The sequence below is a fragment of the Sus scrofa genome, chromosome 5, assembly GCF_054392235.1.
Source record: "Sus scrofa isolate SSC_HxYL_T2T_F1_AM1 chromosome 5, Sscrofa_HxYL_maternal_Yorkshire_Landrace_v2.0, whole genome shotgun sequence".
NCBI lineage: Eukaryota > Metazoa > Chordata > Mammalia > Artiodactyla > Suidae > Sus > Sus scrofa.
The window spans coordinates 99,379,023-99,400,775 of record NC_139387.1 but is presented as its reverse complement, the minus strand read 5'-3'; the positions used below and the strand labels follow the sequence as shown (position 1 = coordinate 99,400,775).

The window sequence follows — 21,753 nt, the reverse complement described above, 5'->3', positions numbered from 1 at the left end:
TGTTTTTATGATATTATTTTTTCCAACCCAGGAGCATGGAATATCTTTCCATTTCTTTGAATCCTCTTTAATTTCCTTGATTAATGTTTTATAGTTCTCAGCATATAAGTCTATCACCTCTTTGGTTGGGTTTATTCCTAAGTGTTTAATTTTTGGGTGCGATTTTAAAAGTTATTTTTGTGTTCTGTTTCTAATATTTCATTGTTATTATATGGAAATGCCACCAATTTCTGTATGTTAATCTTGTTTCCTGCTACTTTGCTGAATTTGTTGATCAGTTCAAGTAGTTTTTGTGTGGAGTCTTTAGAGTTTTCTATCTATAGTATCTTGTCATCTGTATACAGGGACAATTTTACCTCTTATCTTCCAATTTGAATACTTTTTAATTTCTTTTGTTGTCTAATTGCTGTGGATAGGACTTTCAGTATTGTGTTGAATAACAGTGATGAGAGTGGGCATCCTTGTCTTGTTCTGGATTTTAGTGGGATGGCTTTCAGCTTTTCTCCATTGATATTATATTTGCTGTGGGTTTGTCATATATGGCTTTGATTATGTTAAGGTATGTTCCCTTTATACCCACTTTGGTAAGAGTTTTGATCATGAATGGATGTTGGACTTTGTCAAATGCTTTTTCTGCATCTTTTGAGGTGATGATGTAGTTTTTGACTTTTCTTTTGTTAATGTGGTGCATGATGTTGATTGATTTGCGTTATGTCGAACCATCCTTGTGATCCCGGGGTGAATCCTACTTGGTTGTGGTGTATGATCTTTTCTATATGTTGGTGGATTTGTTTGGCTAAAATTTTATTGAGAATTTTTGCATCTATGTTCATCGAAGATGGGGGCCTATAATTTTTTTTTTTTCCCCTGCAGGTATATTTGTCTGGTTTTGGTATCAGGGTAGTGGTGGCGTCATAGAATGTCTTTGTGAGAGTTCCTTTTTCTTCAACCTTTTGGAAAAGTTTAAGGAGGATGGGTACAAGTTCCTCTTTGTATGTTTGGTTGAATTCTCCTGTGCAGCCCTCTGGTCCTGGACTTTTGCTTGTGGGGAGTGTTTTTATGATATGTACAATTTCATTTCTAGTGATAGGTCTGTTCATTTGATCTATTTCTTCTTGATTCAGTTTTGGTGGGCTATGTCTCTGGAAAGTTGTCACTTCTAGGTTTTCAAATTTGTTGGCGTATAATATGTATTCATAGTATTCTCATGGTTTGTTTTTTTGTTTTGTTTTGTATTTCTGCACTATCTATTGAGAGTTCTCTTTTTTCACTTCTTATTTTGTTTGTTTGGATTTTTTCTCTCCTCTTCTTCTTGGTGTGTCTGGCCGGAGGTTTGTCAAATTTGTTTACCTTTTCAAGGAACCAGCTCTTGGTTTTATTGATTTTTTTTCTATTGTTTTTTGAATCTCTGTTTTATTGATTTCCTCTCTGATCTTTATGATTTCCTTCCTTCTGCTGACTTTAGCTTTTGTTTGTTCTTCCCTGTTTCTTTGAGGTGTTGGGTTCAGTTGTCGATTTGAGATTTTTCTTCTTTTTTTTTTTTTTTGAGGAAGGCCTGTATCACTGTGAATTTCCCTCTGAGCACTGCTTTTGTGGCATCCCATAGATTTTGAATGGTTGTATCTTCATTGTCATTTGTCTCAAGGTATTTTTTAATTTTCTTCTTGATTTCTTCATTGACTCATTGATTTTTTAGTAGCATGTTATTTAGTCTCCATTTAGTCAGTCTTTTCTCATATCTTTTCCTGTGGTTGATGTCTGGTTTCATGCCATTGTGGTCAGAGAAGGAAGATACTTGAAATAATTTCTGTATTCTTAAATTTGTTGAGGTTAGTTTTGTGCCCCAGTATGTGATTGATCCTTAAGAATGTTCCATGTGCACTTGAGAAGAATGTATATTCTGATTTTTTTGGATGTAATATCCTGAAAATGTCGATTAAGTCTAACTTTTCTATTGTGCCATTTAGGATCTCTGTTGTCTTATTGATTTTCTGTCTAGAGGATCTGTCCATTGATGTGAGTGGGGTGCTAAAGTCTCTTACTATGATTGTATTCCCATCGCTTTCTCCTTTTATGTCTGTTGGTATTTGTGGGAGGTATCTGGGTGCTCGTATATTAGGGGCATACATATTGATGATTGTAATATCTTCATCTTGAATGGATCCTTTTATCATTAAGTAATGTCTTTCTTTTTCTTTATGGCCTTCATTTTAAGGTCTATTTTGTCTGATATAAGTATTGCAACTCCTGCTTTCCTGTCTTGTCCATTGGCATGAAATATCTTTTCCCATCACCTCACTTTCAATCTATATGTGTCCCTTGCCCTAAGGTAAGTCTCTTGTAGACAGTGGATTATAGGCTCTTGCTTTTTTATCCAGCCTGCCACTCTGTGTCTTTTGATTGGAGCATTCAGTCCATTGACATTTAAGGTAATTATTGATAAATATGTATTTATTGCCATTTTAAACCTTGTTTTCCAGTTGATTATGTTTCTCCTTTGTTCCTTTCTTTTTTTGGATGGATGATTTGCACTTATTTTATGCTTCTGTGCTTTTCTTTTTAGTTTTTGTGAATGTAATGTTTGATTTTGATTTGTGGTTGCCCTGTTTTTTAAGTACGTTAAGCCCTTCCTATATCCATTTGCTTTATTCTGATAGTCATATAGGTCATATAGGCTCAAACACATTATTAAAAAAAAAAAAAGAGTCTAGATTTTCTTGCTTTCCTTCTCCACATTCTATGATTATGAAGTCCTTTTTTAACATCTTCATGTTTGTCCTTTTGCTGTGCAGCATGGTGACCCAGTTATACATACATGTACACATTCTATTTTCATACATTACCATGCTCCATCATAAGTGACCAGACATAGTTCCAAGTGCTACACAGCAGGATCTCATTGCTAATCCTTTCCAAAGTCAATAGTTTGTATCTGTTAACCCCAAGCTCCCAAGCCACCCCCCTCCATCCCCCTCTCCCTTGGCAACTACAAGTCTATTCTCTGAGTCCATGATTTTTTTTGCTCTGGAAACATTTCTTTGTGCCTTATATTAGATTCCAGATGTAAGTAATATCATATGGTATTTGTCTTTCTCTTTATGACTTACTTCACTCAGTATGAGAGTCTCTGTTCCATCCATGTTGCTGCAAATGGCATTGTTTCATTCTTTTTTATGGCATTTTTTTCATTGTGTATATATACCACATCTTCCTAATCCAATCATCTGTCAATGGACATTTGGGTTGTTTCCATGTCTCGGCTAGTGTAAATAGAGCTGCAGTGAACATGTGGGTGCATATGTCTTTTTTAAGGAAAGTTTTGTCTGGATATCTGCCCAAGAGTGGGATTGCTGGGTCATATGGTAGTTCTATGTATAGATTTCTAAGGTATCTGTTGGAGAAATTCTTTATGTCCTCTTCTATTTTATTTTATTTTATTTATTTATTTATTTTTGTCTTTCTGTCTTTTCTAGGGCTGCACCTGTGGCATATGGAGGTTCCCAGGCTATTGGTCAAATCGGAGCTCTAGCCACCAGCCTACACCAGAGCCACAGCAACACGGGATCCAAGCTGCATCTGTGACCCACACCACAGCTCACGGCAATGCCGGATCCTTAACCCACTGTGCAAGGTCAGGGATTGAACCCGCAACCTCATGGTTCCTAGTAGGATTCTTTAACCACTGCGCCACGATGGGAACTCCTTCCCCTTCTATTTTAAATGATATTCTCTCTGGATAGAGTATTCTAGGCTGCAGATTTTTCCCTTTTAGAACTTTGAATGTATCTTTCCATTCTCTTCTGGTCTCTAGTGTTTCGGTAGAGAAATCAGCTGATGGCCTTATGGTTCCCCTGTAATTAAAGATTTGTGTTTCTCTTGCTGCTTTATAATCCTCTCTTTATCTTTAACTTTTGCCATTTTTATTATAATATGTCTTGGTGTGGGCCCGATTGGGTTCAACTTCTTTGGGCCCTCTGTGCTTCCTCTATCTCGATATCTATTGTCTTTACACTTGGAAATTTTTTAGACATAATTTCTTGAAATATATTTTCAATCCCCTTTTCTTTTTCTTCTCCTTCTGGAATTCCTATTATGCTTAGATTGGCCCACTTTATATTATCCCATAGGTTTCTTACATTGCTTTCATTTTTTTTCATTTGGTTTTCTGTCTGCTGTCCTGATTGGGTGATTTCCCTTATCTTGTCTTCCACGTCACTAATTTGTTCCTCTGCATTATTCATTCTGCTCTTTATTGCCTTTAAGTCACTTTGCATCTCTGCAAATGAATTTTCTATTTTTTCTGTGTTCCTTCTCATATTTTCTAGTTCCTTTCTAAAGTAATCTGCATTACTGTTTATATCCACTCTTAATTCCTTCATATCCACCCTCAATTCATTCAGTATTTTTGCCATCTCCCTTTTGAACTCAGCGTCCCTTAGACTGCAGAGATCTCTTTCATTGTTTGTTGTCTCAGTGAATTCTCCTGTTCTTTTAACTGGGAATGGTTCCTGAGCATCTTCATTTTGCTTATATTTTTCTTTTTCTGCTAGTTTAGGGAAATCAACTGCTGTAGTCTTGGAGGGCTGTTTCTATGCAAGAGCACCCCTTTGTATTTTGTGGGGAGTTACTATTTATTTTTGATGTGGGAGTTTTGGATATTTGCTGTCTCTTTCTTTGGTGTGAACAGGCTGTTGTCCCCAGGGTGTTTAGTTTGTTTCTAGGGAGAAGAAGGCAATGGGTCAGGCTCATAGTTAGTCCCTCATTGCTGGGCTCTTGACAGTAACAAGGACCTGCAGGAAGGTGGCACAGGCTATTCTAGTTGCAGGTACCTGGAAGTGGTAACGAGCCTCAGGCAGATTTAGGTGGAGCCCAGAGCCTTTGGCAGTGGCAGCAGCAGGGTGTGTGATTTCCCAGGGGAGTAAGAGCAACAACAGGTGGTGTTCAGTCCCAATGCCCTCCTCTGTGGGGCCCTCTGAGGTTATTAGGTGTGCAAGTGGTGCATGTTCACAGACCCCTTGTGAGTCCACCCATCTCTGGAGTCAGAGATAAGTGTGGTGATTTGACCCCCCAACCTGAAAACCACATAGGAAGCACCCTGTCCAGCTTAGCCCGTGCAGGAGATTCTGCACAGGGTGCTCCTAGTTACAGGGTCCTGGGAAGTGATACTGTGCTGCCTGGAGTGTTTGGCAGTGGCAGCAGCAAGGCGGATGTGTTCCCAGGGGAGTGAGAGCAACAATGGATGGTGTTCAGTCACAGTGCCCTCTTTATTGCCTATCTCTGAGGTGGCTGGGGCCACAGGAGGAGGCTCTTCACAGACCCCTAGTGGTGGTGGGCCTTGTCTCCCTCTGGTTTCTGAGATGACTGCTGTCATTTGTCCCCACTGTCTGTAGATCATGCAAGAGGTACCACATTGCACTTAGCCCCCCATTGCCCTTTGCCCACTCAAGAGGTGCCCTTCTACCCATAGCCCACACAAGAAGCACCTGTTCCTCCATAGCCCAAACACGTATCTTCTCACCACCTGTAGTCTGTGCCAGATGGGGCCTGCCCTCTGAGAGCCCACACATGTGCAGGGAGATTCCTATAGTGGTCCTCGCCGCCTCCTCTCACCCTTCCCAACAATGGTACCTTGCCTTTCCTGTGGGCCCAGATCTCCTCCCAGTTTCCCTCAGCTATCACATTCTGCTCCCCAGCTCATGGCACACTGCTCCTTAGCCCCTCAGGCTGTCTCCACCCAGCCAATCTTGGTCCTCTCCCTGGAACTGACCTTTGGATCCTGAGTCTCAATGCCCAGCCCTGACCCAAGCATCTCAGGCTGTAGTGTCTGGGGAGATGGTGCAGATGATCTGTGTGCCTCTCACTCTGCTTTGTCCCTTCTCAAGCAGCTGCTGTGCTTTTATCAGTGACTTTGAGGTCCTACTGTCTCGGCTGACCTCCCAGTTAGGTGGCTTCCCAGCATGGGGGTTCCTTTTCTCTTTCACAGCTCCCTTTCAGGAATGCTAGTCCCATCCTGATTCCCTTTCTTTCTCTCGCTTTTTTTTTCTTTTATTCTACCCAGTTTTATGGATGGTTCCTTGCCTTTTGTGGAGGTTTGAGTTCTTCTGCCAGATTCATTAGATGTCCTGTGCAAATGATTCTATATGTAGATGCATTTTTTTTAAATGTGTTTGTGGGAGAAGGTGAGCTTGATGTCTTACTCTTCTGCCATCTTGATCCTTCTCTGTATTCCATAGTTCAATTGTATTCTCTTATTTACTGCTTACAAGTCTGCCACTTGCATATTGCTATCAACAGAAGAGAAAATTGAATATTGGGCCTTTCTTTCATGTGTAAAGCATGCTAGAGAAGCTATAAATCCCACTTGTGTCATGGAAAAACCGTGGAATATATGTCCATCATTCTCTGCTCACACAGAGATAAAAAATTAAGCAAGATATAAGAGGGACTTTACCCACTATTTCTAATTTGGACTAAATGACTAAATGGAGCTAATTTTTCCAAGCTAAATAAGTTCTTCCTTTGAACTTCCATAGCAGTTCTCTACATATTACAAATACAGCAGTTAAACTGAATTGCAGTGGCTTATTTATGAATCAAGTATCCATAACGAAAAATAGTCGGAAGGACCATATTTTTCCAACTGTAATTTCCAAAACATGGTAAAATGTCTTGTACATATCAGATACTCTATAGTAGTGCTGGTTATATGATCAGGTCAATAAATTCAACAGTAACAACCTATGGGATCAATATATTATTGAGAAACAAAATAAGAGAAAGGAGTTCCCATCATGGTGCAGTGGAAATGACTCCAACCAGGAACCATGAGGTTGCATGTTCAATCCCTGGCCTTGCTCAGAGGGTTAAGGGTCCGGTGTTGCTGTGAGCTGTGGTGTAGGTTGCAGATGCAGCTCAGGTCTAGTATTGCTGTGGCTGTGGTATAGGCTGGCAACTACAGCTCTAGTCAGAGCCCTAGCCTGGGAACCTCCATATGCCACGGGTGTAGCCCTATAAAGACAAAAGACGAAAGACAAAAAAAAAAAAAAAAAAAAAAAAAAACAAACAAACAAAAAAAAACCCAAGTAAAATAAGAGAAAGAAACTGACATTCTCCAGATGTTCCTACTGGATGCATAAGGTTTTTATATCATATTATCAAAAACTAGGAGTGCATAGGCCAATGAGACTCTTAGTGCTTTGCAAATCATTCCAGTAAGATCAGGTATCAATCTGGCTACATTTCAGACAATAGAAATTAAAGCAAGTGGTAGCTAGGAGTTCTCAAGATTGTGGAGTCAAAAGAACCCTAGCTTATCTCCTCTTAAAGCCACACCAAACCTATTTACTATACAACTGTTGATGAAAAAACTAAAACGTTGCAGAAAAAGATATAAAGAAGGGGCCACAAGAAGACAAATAGAAATGGTGGAATCACTGCATATTCAAGGTTCATACTGTCAGGTGGGCAGCACCTCAAAAATGAGGAAAAGAAACAATTAGAACTGCAGAAGTTCTCCCCAAGAAGCAAGAGGTCTGAGCTCCAGTTGGGGCTCCCCACCTGGGGGTTCTGCATTAGCTAATCTGGGAAGATTAGCCCCCAGAATATTTAACTTTAAAGCTCAGTGCAGCTTATTTTCAGGATGCAAAAGGCTGAGGGAAAAAGGGACTCCGCTCTTAAAAGGGCACACACAAAATCTCACATGCTCTGGGATCCTGGGCAGAAACATTAATTTGAAAGGAGCCTGGATCAGACCAGACCTACTTGCTGATCTTGGAGAGTCTTCCTTGGAGGAAGGAGGCCACTGGAGCTCAACCCGGGGACATAGACACTGACAGCAGCCTCTCTGGGGAATTTAGTCTACAGCATGAACACTTGTGCTGAAAAATGCCATCTTGGAATCCTCTTCCTGCCTTATTAGCCTCAGGACTCATCCCTGCCTCCACTCACCAGCCTGTAAGCACCAGTACTAGGTCGCTTCAGACCAAAAAACTGACGGGGCAGGCACAGGCTGCCATAAGAGATCCTGAGCACACAGCTGCACCTGGTCTCAGACCTACCCAACAGAGGGTCCAGGACTTGGCCCTACACACCAGTGTGCAGGCCTGGAACCTCAAAGGCCCTATAGCTGGAGACCCTAGGCCCAAGTTGAGCCCATCAGCAAGCTTGTTCTAGCCTCGAGTCTAGCTTCACCCACCAGCGAACCAGCACCTGCCCTGGGACTGGCTGGATCACCTTCCCACTTACTGTAAAGCTTTGGAACACTCCAAACCCCACATCCAGAGCTGTATCAAGAACTGGCTTTGCCTACCAGCAGTCCAGCACCAGCTCAGGACCCCTGGACCCTGCAACTATACCCAAGGACCAAGGACCTTGCTTACCTGCTGATGGGTGGGCACTAGTTCCAGGATATTCTGGACTCTGACTTCAACCACCATTGACCAGAACTAGTTCCAGAGCCTTCCTCCCAGTGTTCCACAACCAGCTACCTTATAACCCAGCCCTACCAACCAGCATCCAGCAACCTCCTCAGAATACAGAGCCTGGCAACAAATTGCAATAGGGATGAGTCATGCCTACCAAACTACCATGGCAATCAGCTTACCCTAACACTCATGCATTCAACAGACACTTAAGTGAAGGACTACGTAGTCCAAGAAACTATTCAAAATGCTGGGAATTAAAGGTTGAGCAAAATATCAAAAGAAGGGAATGTCTCATGGTTTTAAATCTAGCAGTAAGAGATGCACAGTAAAAACATGTGTAAAGAAAATATTGGTATGTTAGCTCATGATAAATGATACGGGGAGAAATAAAGTACAAAAATCAGATAGAGGTATTGGAGAGGAAATGTGATTCTAATATAAATAAGATATTTAAAGGAAAGCTTCAGAGAGGATACTTGTGAGCAAACCTGAAAAAAAAAAGAAAAAGCTAGCTCTACAGGTATTTGGGAAGACTTGCCAGGTTAGCAAGTACAAAAGTCCTGAAACAAAAGTTTGCTATCTTTGAGGACAAGGAAGGAGTCTTGACTGACTGAGGTAGAATGGACTAGAAAAAGATAAGTGAGAGATGAGCCCATCAGGAAAATGAAAGACAAATCTGGGAGAGGGCTGGGAAAAATTGGATAAGGAGTAGGCTTGGCACCCATTCTCTCCTTATATCAGAGAACACCTGGGAGCATTAAAAAAGAGAACTAATCAAATAGGATTGTAAACCTGCCAATAGCAAATCTTTTGGCAAAGAAACTATCTGTATTTACTGGTGGGAGAGTTTTTGTTTATGGAATCCTTCAGCAGGATATAATTGATCTATATAGTATTATATATGATCAAATTCAGAATTTATAGGTTTATAGGACATAGTTATAGGGAAGATGTCATGAACTTGAGAATAAAAGTAGAGATATTTCATCGTTTCCGTGGTGGCTCAGTGGTTAATGAATCTGACTAGGAACCATGAGACTGTGGGTTCGATCCTAAGCCTCGCTCAATGGGTTAGGGATTCAGTGTTGCCATGAGCTGTGGTGTAGGTTGCAGATGCGGCTCGGCTCTGGCATTGCTGTGACTCTGGGGTAGGCTGGTAGCAACAGATCCAATTAGATCCCTAGCCTGGGAACCTCCATATGCCATGGGTGCAGCCCTAGAAAAGACAAAAAAAGACCAAAAAAAAAAAAAAGTAGAGATATTTCATTACTCAAAAATAAGCCTTTGGGTAAATATTATAGCTCTATATATTGCTTGGAGAGTTCATGTGTTAATCTTCCCCAGATCAAGTCCTGATGCAGGGAGTTGTATCCTAGACCACTCTTTCCTTTGCCTGTCCCTGATGATTGCCTTTATCCTTGAAATTACCGTGAAGGCTTGAGAATAAGACCTTTTCTTAACACAAATCTGATTTGACAGTCTGATCCTCTGTATTATCCTAGAGCCTTATATCAGAGCACTACTCTTTCTTTGAATAAGATGTGATCATTGGACAGTTTTAAGCAGTGGTGGAACATAATCTGACTTGAATTTTAAAATGAAGAACAGATTGTGGAGGAGCAAATACAGAAGCAGGAAGAGTTTTGCAGATGCAAACAAGCAGTGGTTTGGATTAGAGCTATATAGCAGGGTAGACAATGAGGAGGGATTGGTTTGGGGATACCATGTCATCAAGAATGACAGCACTTAGAGTTCCCACTGTGGCTCTGCAGTAATGAACCTGACTAGTATCCGTGAGGATATGGGTTTGATCTCTGGCCTCGCTCAGTGGGTTAAAGATCTGGTGTTGCCTTGAACTGTGGTACAGGTCACAAAGCGGCTTGGATCTGGCTTTGCTATGGCTGTGATGTAGGCTGCCGCTCTGGGAACTTCCATATGCCACATGTGTTGCCCTAAAAAAAAATGACATCACTAAAATTATAGCTCACTAGGAGAAATCTGTAGGAACTGTTGTTGGGTGAGACATACTGTTACTCCATAGATGCACACAATTGTGATGGCTGTGTAGTTAAATCATTAAGATCAGAGTGATGACAGATAATGTCTCTAAAGATAGCTAATTTAAAGTGTAGGTAAATTTTAAAACTCTGTATTGACAAAGCCCAAATAGCATAATCGTGCAGCAGATAATGAAGGTGAATTCTGATTCTTTGATAGGCTTGCTTTCTCTTTGCTCGTTTTTGCTGTGGGAGAGTTTTTATACTTATACTAATTTGAAAATTTGGTGTTCTCTTTCTCTAGGATATGGTGCGGGTGTGAGTTTTGCTTGATTTATTCTTTGTATCCTTCCTCATGTTTTGAAGGACTTGTTAGAAGATTTGAATTAAATGATCATCATTAACTTTGTTTTTTATTGTTATTTTGTTTTTATTTATTTGTTTTATTTATTAAAGTATAGTTAATTTACAATATTGTGCCACTTTCTGCTGTACAGAAAAGTAACCCAGTCATACACACACACACACACACACATTCCTTTTCTTGTATTATCTTCCATCACAGTCATCCCAGGAGATTGAATATAGTTTCCTATAATATACAGTAGGATCTTATTGCTTATACATCCTAAAAGTAATAGTTTGCATCTACTAACCCCAAACTCCCAGTCCATCTCATCTCCACCTCCTGCCCCCTTGGCAACCACAAGTCTGTTCTCCATGTCTGTGAGCCTGGTTCTGTTCTGTGGATAGATTCATTTGTGCCATATTTTAGATTCCACGTATAAATGATATCATATGGTATTTTTCTTTCTCTGAATTGACTTAGAATGAGAATCTCTAGTTGCATCCAAGTTGTTGCAGATGGCATTATTTCATTCTCTTTATTGCTAAGTAGTATTCCATTATATATATGTACCACATCTTCTTAATCCATTCATCTTTAGACAGCCATTTGTTTCCATGTCTTGACTATTGTGAATAGTGCCACTATGAACATAAGGGTGCATACATTTTTTTGAATTTTAGTTTTGTCTGGATCTATTCCTAGGCATGGGATTGCTGGATCATACGGTAGTTCTATTTTCAATTTTCTGGGAACTCCATACTTTTTTCCATAGTGGTTGTGCCAGTTTACATTTCCACAAACCGTATAGGAAGGTTCCCTTTACTCCATATTTTCTCAAGCATTTATTATTTGTAGACTTATTAATGATAGCCATTCTGACCGGTGTAATCAATCATTATAGTTTGATTTACATTTCTCTAATAATTAGCAATTCTGAGCATCTTTTCATGTGCATGTTGCCCATCTGTATATCTTCTTTGGAGAAATGCCTGTTTAGGTCTTCTACCCGTTTAAAAAATTTTTTTTGGTTGGTGAGTTTTGTGAGTTTTTGTGTATTTTGGAAATTAAGCCCTTGTCAGTTGCATTGTTTGCAACAATTTTCTCCCAATCTGTAGAATGTTTTTCTGTGTTCTCTTCTAGGAGTTTTATGGTGTCATATGTTATGTTTAAGTCCTTAAGCCATTTTGAGTTTATTTTTGTGTATGGTGTGAGGATGTGTTCTCCCTTCATTGATTTACATGCAGCTATCCAGTTTTCCCAGTACCACTTGCTGAAGAGACTTTTTCCCATTTTATATTCTTGCTTTGCTGAAGAAGAATTGACCATAGGTGTCTGGGTTTATTTCTGGGCTATTCTGTGACATTAATCTGTATGTCTATTTCTGTACCAGTACCACACTGTTTTGATTACTGTAGGTTTGTAATATTGCCTGAAGTTTTGAGAGTTATGCCTCCTGTTTTAGTCCCTCCCCTTGCCCTCAGGATTGCTTTGGCAATTCTGGGGATTTTATGGTTTCATATAAATTTTTTGGATTATTTATTCTAGTTTTGTGAAAAATGGCATGGGTAATGTGGGATCACATTAAATCTATAGATTGTTTTGTACAGTATGATCATTTTAACAGTATTCTTTCAGTCTAGAAACATGAGATATCTTTCCATTTCTTTGAATCCTCTTTAATATCTTTTATTAATGTTTTATAGTTTTTCCTTAGTCAGGTTTATTCCTAGGTCAGCATTACTTTGACTACCAACTATAAAGATGTAAAGAGGAAGAGTGTGACAGGCAGTATAATACTTCTTCAAAGATATCGGGCCCTAGTCTTTGGAACGTGTAGCTGTTAGCTTATAAGGAAAAAGGGATTTTGCATGTGTGATTTAATTAATAATTGTTGCGGATTATCTGGGTGGGTCTTATATGGAGAGGCAGAAGGTTTGACACATACACGGAAGAGAAGGTGATGGGAAGACAAAGACACAAGAAATTTTAGGATGCTAGCTTTGAAGATTGAAGTCCAAGGAATGTCACAATCTAAGGGATGCCACCAGTCACCAGAAGCTAGAAAAGCAAGGAAAAAATTCTTCTCCTAGAGCCTCCAGAGGGAGTATGTTCCTGCTGATACTTTGATTCTGACCCAGTTATACTGACATATGATAGCTGGTCTGCAGAACTGTGAAAGAATAAATTTCTGCTGTTTTAAGCCACCCAGTTGCATTAATTTGATTTAGCAACTACAGGAAACTAATATAGAGAGGTTTTCTTCAAATTTACTAAGGGCTAAAAATAGTAAAGTCTAACTATAAAGCAAAAAAGAAATACTTAAAATGTAACTTCGAATATAGCTCCATGTTATGGCCAGTAGACATGTCCATTCACAGGGCAGTTATTAGTGGCAGTTTTTCTCTTTAGTCTCTGTGTTGACATTCACAGGGTTACCATTGATGATCAACACATATTTGAACATCAATGAATGAATCTTGCTCTTCTGGTATATTCTGACATTTATTTTTGCAGCTCAGCATTACCTCATCAATTGTACAAGTCCCCTGTCCAAAAAAAAAAAAAAAAAAAGTCTGCATGGTAGTAATCTCTTCAGAGAGATGAGAGATACCCTTCCACCAATGAAGGGTCATTGCCATTATGTAGAATGCTGAATTTACTAATCTGAAAAAGCCACACTTGGATTATTTTACTGACTCAGGTTTTATTCAAGTAAATGAGTAATGAGGGTGTGTAGTTTTAGGCTTAATAAATCAGCCTCCACTAGGATAAAATAAATCTATTTCAAAGTTTAAGAATCAGTAAGAAATCAGGAACATTCTAGGGTACTAGTACAGCCTGGTACCACTGTTAGAAATATCTAACTGCTTCTTTTTTTTCTTTAATTTTCTCATAATACAATTAGTACTTAAGGAAAATAGAATAAAGAAATTTGACGGGAACAAAAGTTTTATGTGTGTATATGTATACAATTTCTGTTTATTGATGTTTTCAATTGTGATGAAAATCTAAAAAACAAAATGAAAGAGAACAAATTGTAGCTAACAATTGATCTGTAGTTCCAAATTACTTTAAATATATAGGAAAATATAATCATCTAGGATTTTAAAGTAAACTTTCCTGTAGGTAGTGTTTTAAGTCTGTCCTTTGGTTATCATGAAAACTCTCCAAAGGATCTAGGACCATGCATAGGACAGTAATTTCATAGATGGAAGGAAAAATGCAGCTTAGGGTGGTTTGGCCTCAGATCAAAGTGGTATAGCTCCCTTAATATCTGCATGTCTAATATTCTTTGCACATATGACATCTTTTGTGACAGGTAAAATTTAGCTATACTGACACTATTAATGCACTTAAGGAGAGGAAATAATTCTAAAATAATTCAAAATTCAAAATTAATACCAGTGCATTAACTAATATGTTTAAATGATCAATTATTTAAACATTGGGTAAAACAACTATCTTTAGAAAAATCTATAACTTTCAAATTTTAACACAACTTCTGAATATTTGATGAGATTAAATTTGAGAAATTACTCAATGTAAACTCATTTTAATGAGTTCAGTGAGTCTAATCATGACAATCATTGGAAGTAGTATTTTCTTTGTTGGTATTACAAAGCAATACATTTTGTGAAATTAATAATTTTTCTAGCCTTCATGGCTTTTCTATGAACTAAATATTCATTTTTTTCACAAAATGATTTAATTCAAATTGCAGACTTAAAAAATGAACACTAAGTAAAAATTTGGTAATCTTCAAGAATCTGCAGAAAACTATGCCATTTCTTCTTTGCTTAGCAAAGCCAAAATACCATTATAAAAGCACTATCTACATATTGATTTCTATCGCTACTGCAGTGCAGTGACTTTAACTGTTAATTGAGTTTCACTTCCTGAGCTATAGACTGGACCTGAAAGAAGTCTTTTGCCAATTGTATTGTGTAATGCAGCATTACTATTGAATGCAGCATTACTATTGAATGCAGCATTACTATTGAATGCAGCAATACGTGTTTTACTCCTTGGCATTTGTCCTGTTTTTTTTTCCCCCTGTGGCATTTCTAAACACAAGAAAGAATATTATAGTGGCTATTGTATGTGTAAATGGGATATATGATCTGCATAATCTTATTCCCAGCAATGGAAAAGTTTATTTATTCATTTGGTTTCTTTTTTTGTTTCATTTTTGTTTTGGGGAAATAAGCTATAGCTTTATCTGTACTGTGTGGCATGAAATCAAATGACTCTATATATCTTCTCCAAATATGAGATTATTCATCTGCTTTTTCATTCAGTAATTTGCTTATTTTCAATAATGTTCTCAACTACTAGTTAGTGATTGCTTACAATGTACCAAGAAGCCTTTGAAATGCTAGAAATATATTGAACCATTTATAGTCCCATTTCTCAGGAGACTGAGTTTATTATGGGAGCCAGATAAGGGGATCTAATTCTATTGCTCTTAGTGTTATGTCAGAGGCATGTTTGGTTTGCTAAGAGAGCATTGAGAAGGAGCTTCCGACTTAACCTGAGGGTTTCGGGAAAAGTGTCTCAGAAGTCATGTTCGAAAATTCCATAATTATATTGATTTTGACATCAATACCACCTGAAACTTATTTTATAGGCAAGCCTATAAAAATTCTTTCATAAAATTCTTCCCTAAGCAAAGTGCTGATACCCTTTGATTTCCACTTGAAGATTTTTATTCTTATCCTGTGTTTATGCTTTAGGGTGAGAAAGGTGGGAAATAAGAATTGAGAGGTAAAATTACTAACCAAGTGAATTCCTGTCTACCTGTGTTGCCAGATGGGCCAAACAAATAAAGACAGGGGAGGGCGCCATGTAAGTGACAAAACCGTTCAAGCTATTTGTTTGCTAAAAGGTAAATATGTTTATATATGTGGTCAGTAGAAAAGGTAGCTCCGTAATGAATGTGTCCATCATCAAATATCATCACCTTTAAACCCTTAAAACCCTGAGCAATGAAATCTAACACTCAGGTTAATTATCATAATGAGAATTTGGAAAGTTCATACCAATTATTTTCCTTGGTTTCTGGGTAAAAATAAACATTTTTCAGTACTGTGTGTAGATCTTTTCATTTTTCTTTGGTTATAGTGTTCTGGTGCCCTTAAGTCCCCTTCTATACATGCTTTTTCTAGTGCCTTGTCCAACATCTTCACTCATGCCTTCCAGAGGAGATAGAGGTATGAGCCATCTCATCTTTCTGCTGTCCACACGTACAGACATTGTCACTAGAGCTCCTCATTCCTCTCCTCCAGTTTCTGATGATAAGGTTTCCGTCATGTTCGATTCAAGTTAACCCACCACCAGTCTGAACCTTGATTTCACGCCCTCTCCTATTTGTGGGACTTTGCTATGTCAGGTCTGTCTTCTTTCTGCCGAATCTTTAAGCTCACTTTTTCTCTTCTGCACTTTCCTTTTAACATCTAAACCATCTTTATCAGTAATGAAAATCACTTAACCTAAATACATGCCTCTGGGTAAAATCCAGTGTCTTCTACTGCATCATCAAATAGCTTGTCTACTTTTGTCATCTCTCTCTCCCTACTGCTGGCCAGGCTCCACCTCACCACAGTGTGGCTCAAGTCTCTGTCATATTGCCAGACTCATTGTTACAAAAATGAAACTCCCTCTTGTATTTGGCACCTTTGATCCTTCTCTCCTTTAATTACATTTTTTGTCCTTGAAGGTTTACTTTCTTTATTTTCAAGACACCTTCACGTTAGCCATGAAGACTACTTGTAGCCTCTAAAATTTTCTCTAATTTTTAAGGCCCACACGTGACATCTGCTGAGGTTAGAGTAATCTAACTGAAATGTCGAGGCTACCAAATCACTTCCCTGATTAAATCAATCAGACTTCCCATCATCTAAGTTGTAATTTTCTAACACCTTAAAATATGAAGTCAGGTTGGTCTCAATGCTGTCTAGCTAAATTTAGCTCCTTGTTTTTTCTTATATTCCTGATTCCTGACTTTCGGTGCTCCCAGAATTTCATCCTTTATTTATTATTTGCCTTAGTCAACCACTCTCCTGAATGACTTTATCTGATCTTAGAATTTTACCTTTTTGGTAATTACTTCATAATGACCTCAAATTCACCATGTCAAAACAGAAATGATCCTTTTCCATCTAAATATGTTCATTTTGCTTTACTTTGTCATTGTAGTTATGTAAGGTAAATCATCATAACAAACACCTAATTTAGTGCAATAAAGTTCAATACAGATCAGTAGTGAAGCTTTGCTTCCTAAAGTCATTCAGGGGTACAGTCTCCTTCTCTCAAGCACTGCACCCTCCCCTGGGGTCTCAGAATACTTCTCAGCAACATCCCAAGTAGTGAGAGAAATAGCGCCATGATTGCAAAAGCTTTGGATGAGCTACCAGAGGCAGCAAATCACAATTCTCGCTCTCGTCCACTGGGCAGTACAAAGTCATAAGGCCACCCTAACTGCAAAGAGGGTTGCAAAATATAGTCTGTTCATTAGCCTGGGAAGAAAAATAAAGGGATATGCTGAACCACACAGCATCTTTTCTGCTGTCACGACTGCCGGCCAAATTGGTTTTATCCTCTGTTACTTCTTAAATAAATTTTAAATATGTTACCACCTTAACTAGACCCATTTTCATGGGCTAGACCTCATCATTTCTCAGAAGAACCCCTGCAGTAGCCTTCGAACTGCCTTCTAGTTGAACCCTTCCTTTCTCTCATCTATATAGTTATAGGAATATTCAAATTAAAAATTTACCTATACAATTCCCCTGATTAAATTCCTTCAGTGACTTCCCATTATGTACAGATTAGAAATATTGTAGAATGGAAAAATAAGGTCCTCCTGCCCTTACCCCATGCTCCGCAAAGACTGAACATTTCTGGTATCCTGAACACTCCATTCAGTGCCTTCTCACACTCAGTTTCTTAATCTGTCCCCTTTCACCTCCCTACTCCATCACCCACAGGATGAATTAAATGTGCATAATCTCTGGTACCTTTATCAATCAATAATTTGCTTAATAATACACAGCCATCTATGCAAGTGCCTAAATAATTCATTAAATGATGAGATCCTTTTAGAACAGGGGCTGTGTCTTCTCATTTCCATCTGTAGCAGATACTTGGCTAATAGTAATCATCTATAAATATTTTCAAATGAGTAAACCGCTCCTATGTGGAGGCTTACCTTGGAAATCAACTCCTCTTCCTGTGTCCCTTGAACCCTATGTATATCATCTATCTTGCCTTTCACTTCCATAAAACTAGCTCCAGACTTTCCCTAATCCACTGGCTGGAGTTTGGTTTTATATGGCCAGATAATATAATTATCACTCTTAAATTTCCCATTCTTGTACCCTATTCATTTGATTGGGTACCATGGCACTACATAAGCTTCACGTGGGCATATGCTATAAGCCCAGAAAAAGCCCATCTAAGCTTTCTGGAATTGGTCCCTCAAACCAAATCAGTTTGTTATAGCCCATCATTATTTTGTACAATAGATTCCTGCTTGTAACCCCAGCTACCACGCTATGCTCATTCAAGTAACCATTAAGGTCTCACAGCCAGGACTATTTTATATTCTAACAAGAGATGCTTAAAAGATGTGCATTTCTACCACACCGTGAGATCAGGAGTGTAACTATGATAATAGTACAAAACAATACAAAGCAATTCCATTGGAGCAACAGAAGAATCTGGGCTGCAATCTAAGTGGAATTTCCTTTTCATCTCCGAATTCTAAAATCATTGGCGCCAATCGTGAATTACATTTTACAAAGAAGCGAAAATTGAGCAGAAAGTGCGCTCCACTCTCAATCTTCCTCCATTAAGTTTTGGTCTCATTTCAAAATGGTAGAGCCAAGGCTGCTGCTTCTAATAGCTGGATGGAGAGCTTTCAAATTATGATTCGGGACCAAGTACATTAGTGCCTTCCAAAGAGTACATCAGTTTTCATTAATTCATACCATTGAAATAAGTGGAATTATTGGGGAAAAAAGAACACAAGTGCACAGCTTAAAATGCTGAGCTATTTTGATAAACACTGTTTAGACTATCTAGAATTCTTGAATTTGCAGTAAATTTGATACCTTTTTAATATATAAAGGGAGGAAGAAATCATTAAAATACTGAAATTTAGGAATATTTTGGGGAAAACATTATTTACTTTGTGGTTCCTTTTGGTTTTTTTTTTTTAAGTGCCTCAGGTTTGGCATATGGAAATTCCTAGGCTAGGGGCTGAATCAGAGCTATAGCTGCCAGCCACAGCCTCAGAAATGACAGATCTAAGCCACGTCTGAGACCTACATCACAGTTAATGGATTCTTAACCCATTGAGCATGGCCAGCGATCAAAGACATATCCTTATGGATAACAGTCAGGTTTGTAACCTGCTGAGCCTTTTAAAGGAACATTGATATAGTTAATTTGATTATTTTCCCCTAATAGATAACAAAACAAAGGGATGTATAGATATATAGATATATATATGATATAGATATTTGATATATATTGCTTCATATATGTCTTTGGGGATCTGAAAATATATTCTCTTGATCCTGTTAGATTATTTAAGAATGTATATAGATATAAAGATTATACTTTTCATTTTCAAATTTATGTAAAGATTATGCTTTTCATTTCAAATTCACTTTCTTGAATTTAATAATTCAATATTTGGTAAGATAAATAAGGCTATACTTATGTAAACATACAGCATGTGCTTCATATCAAAGGCCAACAAATTCATTTCCCAGGCTATGCATTATTCTTGGGTCAGTCCTGCTACAGATTCTAACGTTGGCCATTCATCTTCTGTCAGTTATTTTTATAAATAACATCTCTTCCCAGGTTTATAAACAGATCATTTAAAATCAGAAGAACCTAAGATTCATTAATTGTCTTATACATTATAAATTACTAAATATAAATAATCATTCTTAAGTTGATTCAGAAAAATAGAATATAGGAAAAGAGCACATTGTTTGATTCTGGAGGAAAAGATCTTACTTAATGATAACTCCAGGTGTTAGGAAATAATTTGTCAAAGTCAGTGTTTTTATTTTTTTATTTTTTTTCTTCTTTGTCTTTTGTCTTTTGTTGTTGTTGCTATTTCTTGGGCCGCTCCTGCGGCATATGGAGGTTCCCAGGCTAGGGGTTGAATCGGAGCTATAGCCACCGGCCTACGCCAGAGCCACAGCAACGTGGGATCCGAGCCGCGTCTGCAATCTACACCACAGCTCACGGCAACGCCGGATCGTTAACCCACTGAGCAAGGGCAGGGACCGAACCCGCAACCTCATGGTTCCTAGTCGGATTCGTTAACCACTGCGCCACGACGGGAACTCCAAAGTCAGTGTTTTTAAATCTCAGGTTCCCTAAGAGTTCATAATTTGTTTTTCGTCACACTAAACACACACGCACACACACACTGTGAGTTATTCAAGGCAGTTGGTCAATAACTCAGCAAACGTATATACTCATGCAAATCACAAATTGTTTTTATCCGTACAATAGTTTGTTTTTTTTGTTTGTTTGTTTTTTTGGTCTTTTTGCCATTTCTAGGGCTGCTCCTGCTGCATATGGAGGTTCCCAGGCTAGGGGTCTAATGGGAGCTGTAGACTCTGGCCTACGCCAGAGCCATAGCAATGCAGGATCCGTATCCATGCAATAGTTAAACAAGAATGCGTTGAGAACCCTAGGGCCGTTTTGAGCTCTGGGGGTTCTTAGGGAACAGAAGGAAGGTAGAAGGAGCCTGAACCTCCAGAGATTTTATCCTGAAGAGGAAGGAAAGAGAATGGGGAGACCCCAAGGGTGTCTGGTTGCTTCCATAACACAGGGAAAGAGTAGTTTCCAAAAAAGGAAGTATCAAAGAATTGTGAACGTTACTCCTATTTTTGCAGGCATTAAATGCTTACTCAGCCTTCATAAAGTTCTTCAGAGTAGGTCCAGGTGTTATCTCCTCTGTCAAAGCTTCCTAAATCTCCCAGCCTGTGTGTGAATTGGTACTGATCTCCTGTGTATTTCTGTAACAGTATTTTGGGGACATGCTCCTTTAGAACATTATCATTTCACTGAATTAAAATTCTATGAAATCTGTCTTCCTAGATCTTAAGATCCTTGAGAGCAGGAACCGTGCCTTTTTCCCCTTTGCATCCCCTCCACAGGGGCCACCAGCACTACTCCCATTCCTAGCACCATGATAGGCATTCAGTAAACACTGAGTCACAGTGAGGACATTAAATGTAAATCAAGCTAAGTAGTTTAATCATGGACTGTGAATAACGGGAAGTCAAAAAATCAGGTGTCACAAATTCGGATTTCTAGTAGGTTCCCAAGAAGATGACAAAAATGTAATATGTTTTAAAAAAGATAGAATTTTTTCTAGTATTAAAAAATACTACAAGATAAACTATAAAGTTAATGATAAACCCCAAACAATATTTGGTCCCAATATCAGAAACACAAGAGGGAATAATGTGCCCTGTAGGAATATATTCCCTGGCTCAAGGGTCTGCCTCTCTCATTTCTAATCTACTATGGCAAAGAAAATCTGAGTCCAGTATTACTAGATGTGCCAATTTCTAAGAAAAGCCAGAAATTAAGTATTTATATTTATTATTCTATGACATGTCACAGTATTAATATGATGACTTTTTTAAAAAAACATACAGTGTAAGCCAAACAATACACACTCTGTAAATGTGAAACAGAGGCCACCAGAGTTTTAATTCCCTATGAGTGCTCTTTGCAGGATTGACAAAGCTCAGTCTGTACTTTAGGAAATTTAGTTTCCTGTCAGGTTGTTTCAACAACGCAGGCTAACCCATAAGCATATTTAAATCTAGTTCCCAAGGTATCGAGTCCAGAAGCGTGGTGACCATAGCCTATATAAAGTAATTTTATGATCTTCTACTCTGTTTCTTATTTTTGACTCTCCTGGGTAAGCACTACAATGGCCCAG

At 38.4% G+C, this 21,753-nt stretch overlaps 1 protein-coding gene across 11 annotated transcripts in view; it reads left to right on the top strand.

Annotated features, from left to right (window-relative positions):
* LOC146403580 (uncharacterized) overlaps positions 1–21,753 on the top strand; it is a 688,950-nt gene that overhangs the window by 41,454 nt on the left and 625,743 nt on the right. The window lies entirely within an intron of this gene.